The 6,000-nt window shown below is 52.1% G+C and overlaps 1 protein-coding gene across 2 annotated transcripts in view; it reads left to right on the top strand.

Annotated features, from left to right (window-relative positions):
- The first annotated feature begins 5,397 nt into the window (after positions 1-5,397).
- The window catches only part of GABRA3 (gamma-aminobutyric acid type A receptor subunit alpha3), a 64,072-nt gene continuing 63,469 nt past the window's right edge, over positions 5,398-6,000 (top strand). For both annotated transcript variants that reach the window (XM_061445945.1, XM_061445946.1), the window contains exon 1: positions 5,398-5,560. The gene's annotated coding sequence lies outside the window, so the exon portion shown is untranslated. The remainder of the gene's footprint in view (positions 5,561-6,000) is intronic.

Below are 6,000 nucleotides of genomic sequence, written 5' to 3'. Positions count from 1 at the left end.
AATCGCGTACCTTTAATTCACCAGCACATGGGCAATAACAGTGGGTTTACTGGTGAGGTGGTGCCCAAACAGGGGTCCTGATGAGAGAACACGTTGAAGGGTAGCCTTGCATTTAAACTGAGCTAGGGGAAAGGTTGCTCTTGAGCTGTTTCTCGATGGCAGGGACAGCACAGCTTTGGAGGTAGCTCTTTGCTCCCTTCTGGCAGGCTTTGAGGGCTTCACCATGGACAAGGATGGGAGGAGGATGCCTTACCACAGGGGAAGGAGGTGTCTGTCTGCCTCAGCTCAGTGCTACCTACCTGCTGGGGGCTGGCCCAGGGCTCTGCTCCCTGCCCAATGAATTAAGAACACAAGCTCACTGCTTCAGGGATGCAAACATGGTGCTGCAGAGGGCAAACAGCAGCTCTGTATGTATATGGGAGGATAGGATGGTGGCAGCAGGGCTCCCAGCATCACGCACCGTGAGCGGTGACCCCCATCTCCAACCCAGGATGCAGGTGGGTGGCTGATTTATGGCCAAGGCGAGATAGGGGTCTCTGAGTTGAGCTGTAGGCGAGTTGCCATGGAGATGGGTTAATAAAGTACCAGGCAGCAGCCAGCTCTGACGCTGCTACGGTTGCAAGGAGCTGATGGGGAGAAGGGGCAGCTGGCCTGGTGGGGATGGAGAGTGAGAATAGGGTAGCACCAGGAAACTGGGACAGGACTTGGGTCTGTAGGGCTGTTGAGGGTGCTTTGAGAAAGGAAGGGATGATGGGAGAAGAGAGTCCCTTCTCTCAGCTCTTTGGAAGGAGGGTGTCAACATGGTGCTCCTTGGTGGTGAGTGGGACCAGCAGCTTTCAGTGAAGTGGTTGGAATCCTCTGCAATCAAAGTGTCTTTTGTCCTGGTCTACTGCCTGTGTCAGCCACCTGTCTGCTTAGTGACTGTAGGCTTGCTGCTTCCCACAGCAGCATGAGAGGGAAAGCAATGTGGATGCCAGCTTCCAGAGGACACTGCTGTGCTTAGTGTTGCCTTATGTGTAAGGAAAACTAGACCTGCTCCCTGCCAAGGCAGGTGCCTGCACACAAGCACTCAGACCCTTTCTAACTGCAAGCCCTGCGCTTACGTGCCTTCAGCCTCAGAGCACGTCTGCACCAGCCCGTGAAGCAGTGTGTTACTGGAGCATGTCTCCCTTGACATACTGCCCTTCTGCCTTTCAGCCCTGGGGAAGGTCACCTCTTCCCTTACTTGGTCCTCCACCCCAGCCATTGCAATGTAACTACAGCCAGCTCTTTTAAATGTATGGGTACTGGGTGGGATGAATGGGAATGGCATGGACTTGCCTCCAAAGAGGTGGTTGTACTGGAGCTATTCTGCACATCCCTAAGTTCTTGCTCCAGCTTGCATATTCAGAATGGACCTGCTCTGCTTTGCTAGCAGAGCTTTAATCTGCAATCCCATTCAGTTCAAGGGCACTGTAGCATGGACCTAATACTAAGCCTGCTTTTACTCTGGCTAGTTGGGTAAGGTGATGAGAGGGGAAGACTTAGCTAATTATTAGTGAGATATTCCCAAACTGCTGTACTTCCATTTTGAGAGATTACTCCTCTGTAATATGATGACAGCCATATTTTAACCTTGATCTCCATAAGAAAGGTTTTGCCTGAAAGCCATCAGCTCCTGGAGTGAGAAAGAGTTCAGGCAGGTGTTCCAGCAGGTTAAGGGAGGTGAAAGCTTATGTGTTTTAACAAAGAAATAAAAAGCCTTATGCTGGAGTGATGCATTAAAAGATAATTGCTTACAAGGTTCTCAAGATGTTTTTATGCCTCCTGAATTGATGGATGTATCCACAGAGACTGATGCTCATATTGCAGGGTTCCCTTTCCTCCTGGACAGAGCAGATACCAAAACAGCTCCAGCAAGCTAATGCCAGCTATAGATAACTCTACCCTCCATAGAAAAGGTTGTCTAAAGCTGGACTACTTGAGCTGCCTTCTTCCCTGGCCAGAGCTTCCCCACCATGACAGCATCCCATGTTGAAAACCATCCTGTGCTGCTGGTGAATAGTCCTTGTGTCTTTAACTCTGTCATCATGCACTATCCAGATGGTAGGTGTACTCTCCTCCCTTATGGGTCAGCTGGCTTTAGGCACTGGCTGGGATGAAGGAGGACTTCCACTGCCTCCCTTGATATCTCTGCAGGGCTATCTGGTGAGATGAGCCAGCCAGCCCTTACTGCTGCAGCCTAACCATAAGGAGCACAGATCATGCAAGGCTTTGGGGTCTGTCTGGTGTAGCAGCCTCTATAATCCAGGAAGGATTTGACTGGTGGAGACCTTGGTTGTTGCTGTTTGGTAGCTAGAAGCAGGCCCTGCTATGGTGCACAGGTGCCCTGCTCTGCCCAGGATTTGTATGAGCTGATATGGTGTGGATCCGCACATCTATAGGGGTGGGAAGCGTTGCAATGTAAATGTCCACAGACCTCTGCATTTAGGGTGCCTTTTAGGTTCTACACCTCTTGCTCTGCTCTTAACAACACACTACTCATGTGGCTACATCCTTTTAATTCCTTACCTTGTGCTTGCTTTCCTGTCTGACCCCAATTATGGCCACTTCCCATACTTTTGTAAGGAGAACTTGTGGTGTGGCTAAAAGGGAAGGGATTTCATTTGATATGTATATTCCTGGGAAAGCTTCTCCAATAAAGGGCCTCCTGCCCAAGCCTCTTTCAGACTGCTACCAGTGTCAGAGGAGACCTCTGAGTGGAGGAGGCAGTCTTTTGAGAAGGCATTTCAGAGTGGAGTGAGATGCTCCTGGGGAAGTCTGTATCGCTGTTGCTCATGGATGAACAAGCCTCAGGCAAAGCATGGTTTCCATTGCCTGTGACTATTGTTAGCACTACTTAAATCCGTAAATGTTGGAATGTTCTTCGACATGAACCATTTAAAAATCCTGAGTAATTTCTGTCTCCGGATATGCTTGTGTCTCTGATTCTGTTTCATGCCTCTTATATCCAAGGCAGTTCGTGCCAGAAAGCTGAGTCAGTTTGGAAAGGAGGAAGAGCAAGTATTAGGGCTTCTTCTGCTCTCAGCCTCCAGGCAACCAATATTCTTCAGTTAGCCAGGTCCTGTATCTCATCCCACCTCTTGGCATGGTCATCTTCGTGATATTCTCCAATGGAGTATTGGCCTCCAGTGAGAAGATGTTGGACCAGATCCTTGGGGCTTTTAGTTAAGTGAATGGCTGTGCCTTGGGACTCCCTGATCTCTTCCCCATTTCCTTGCCAACACTCCTGTGTTCGCAAGCATGTAAATCAGGAATGGAAGATGTGCTTTGGAGGAACCTTAGGTGTAAGCAGAAATTCAGTGTGAGTATCATAGAATCACAGCATGGTTTTATTGGAAGGAACCTTAAAGCTCATCTAGTTCCAACCCCCTGCCACAGGCAGGGACACCTTCCACTAGACTACGTTGTTTCAAGCCCCATCCAGCTTGGTCTTGAACACTTCCATGGGACATCCACAGTGTCTCTGGGCAGTTTGTGCCAGTGTCTCACCATGGCCAACATGTGTTGCTCATGGCACTTTTTCTTAGCTGACCATGCTTTGTGCAGGAGTTTGGACTCGATGATGTCCTGAAATGTCTTTCAATGTGAATTTTCCAAAGATACTATGATTTTCCCCAGTTGTGGAGACCAGCAAAAGCCCTCCTCTGCTGGCACCCTCCCCCCCCCCCCCCCCCCATTGTCTCGTGTGATGCTTTTGATTACAGCAGAAAGAATTTATACTTCTTAAAGCAGGAACAGCCCGACACCATGTACTGGTTGCTGTTATTCATGTACGAGCAGTCTAAGGGCAACTAAAATTCTAGCTATCCATGTGGGAGCTCAGAAGTAAGGTCCCTGCAGTACAAACAAAAATAGCTTTTGGAGATCAGAAAGTAGTAACTTGAAGACTCAGCTGATGATTTAAAACTATCCTGTGAGTACTTAATCTCCATCAAGTAGGCTTGGATGTGGTCTTGTGGGCTAGAGGGACTTACTTTGATTATTCATGGTTTGTGGTAGTCACAAAGTTCCTGTAAGAGAGCCAAGTCTTGCAGTAACACTAAGGGGTCTTCCTCCTCTGGTCTAAGAGATATCAGGTTTGAGAGAGGGGGCACTGTGTTGGACAAAGCTCAAGTATTGCTCAAGACATTGGCCTTCAGATCATGTGAGGTCTTGCCTATGACCCCTGTCCAGCAGAGGAAAGAAGAACTCTACTGGCATTTGAACAGATACAAGTCTTGATGCCTGTATTAGAGACCATGCTTGGATCATATGGAGCTGAAATTTGGCTCTGGAAGAGAGCTTAAGTTCTCTTCCTATTGTCCAGAAGCAAGTCATGGTGAATACTTCTATCTCACCAAAACTGGGATGAGCTGTGGTCTGTACGAATAAGGTAGAACAGCGATTACCCTAAACTTCCTCCTGGAAACAAGAACTGGATCATTTTCTGATATCAAAGTGCAGAGAACTTATAGTTAAACTGAATTTAACCACTCATGTCTTGAGGACATTTGCCCTGAAGTATGTTAGCATGTTATGGTAAGTATGCAGGAACAAAAGTATTTTGAAGGGATTTGGGGGTGGTCAATAATGCCTGCAGTTATGATCTTTTATGTCCTCCCGCATCCTCAGGGATGGAGGAATGGTTATGTACCTTGGAGTCAGAGCTGCGGCTGAGTCTTGCAGTGCGTGTGTAATAGGGAGAGCTCTGCAGGGACAATATATTTTGAGTGCGCCTCACTGTCAGCTTTCGCCTTCCCAGCTTCACTGGTGTGTGGCTCTGCAAAGCACCCAAAGCCCAGCCAGCTCTGTCCAGTGCATCTTGCATCACGCTTCCTTGGGATCCCTACGCTGCCACGCTGAATCTGTCCTTGTGTTCACTGCCTACTCCTTGCTGCGTTTTAACCTCTCTTCCTTCCACTTCCCCCCCCCTTCTCTGCATTTATTTTCCTCTGTGTGCCATTTTATTGTGATATAAATCTTGGCAATTCCAAGTTGCAGGCCAAACTTCCCTGCCCCGCTGGCAGATCTGGGATTTGGCCAGGCTTTGCAGCAAGGAGGTTGGCAGGAGTTGGGGTATAGGGTACCCCTCGGGCTGCTTGGCATCTCCCTTCAGAGCACCAGCGCCGTGAGAGCTCCCCCTCCACCCCCTTTCAACAGGTAGGCGCTGGGAGCAGCCAGCCGTGCTCATCCTCCGGCGCGGAAAGGATGCTGCGTGGCCGGGGGTTTGGCGAAGAGCCGCGGGGCATCGCTTGGGGTGGTGGCCCCAACCTGGGGAGGGGAGGGCGGCAGCGAGCCGCTCTGCGGGGAGGGCAGCTCCGCACAAAGCGGGTGGGTAAACCCTCCTCCGGCGCGCGGGGAGGAGGAGGAAGGCGGGGGGATGCTGCTTCCCTCCCTCCATCGCGCTCTCGCTCTCTCCCTCCCTCGCCGCGGCCGCAGGAGCGCAGGCAGCGGCAGCCCCGCACGGCGGCTCGGGGCACCCAGCCCCGAGGAGCGCAGCGGGCTCCGGCCGGGCCCCGCTGGGGCAGCCGAGGCGGCGGTGAGTGCGGGCGGGGCGGCGGTTCGCGTCCTGGCGTCCCCGGAGTCTCCCCGCGCCGCCTGGGCGGCTGCACCGAGAGGAGGGTACCCGCCCTGCCCGGGGGTAATGGGGAGCGGGGGGCAGCGAGGACCACCCGGCCGGGGATGGGGCTCCCGGGCGCTGCGCTGCCCGCCGGTTATTGTCAAAGGGCCGGTGATCAGTGCGGGGAGCAGCGGCTCGTCCCTGCTCGCATCCCCCAGGGATGGGGGTTCGGGAGGGTCGGAGCATCTCTGCTCCCGCAGTAACTCCTGACCGTGCCGCTCCGAAGCAAAGCGGCCGCCCGAGCCGGGCAGGGGTCCCCGTGCGCTGGGGACTCTCAGGGCTGCAGCCCACCTGCCTGGTACTGCCGGCTGGAGAATGGGGATAGGTGTAAGCGGCTGTGATAGAAAATGTCTGTATGA

Source organism: Pezoporus flaviventris, unplaced genomic scaffold (genome assembly GCF_033815535.1).
Source record: "Pezoporus flaviventris isolate CSIRO_AGI_PZ_B2104156 unplaced genomic scaffold, CSIRO_AGI_Pfla_v1 ptg000005l, whole genome shotgun sequence".
NCBI classification, from domain to species: domain Eukaryota; kingdom Metazoa; phylum Chordata; class Aves; order Psittaciformes; family Psittacidae; genus Pezoporus; species Pezoporus flaviventris.
Note: the sequence above shows the minus strand (reverse complement) of the source record. Positions and strands in the feature narration are given on the sequence as shown.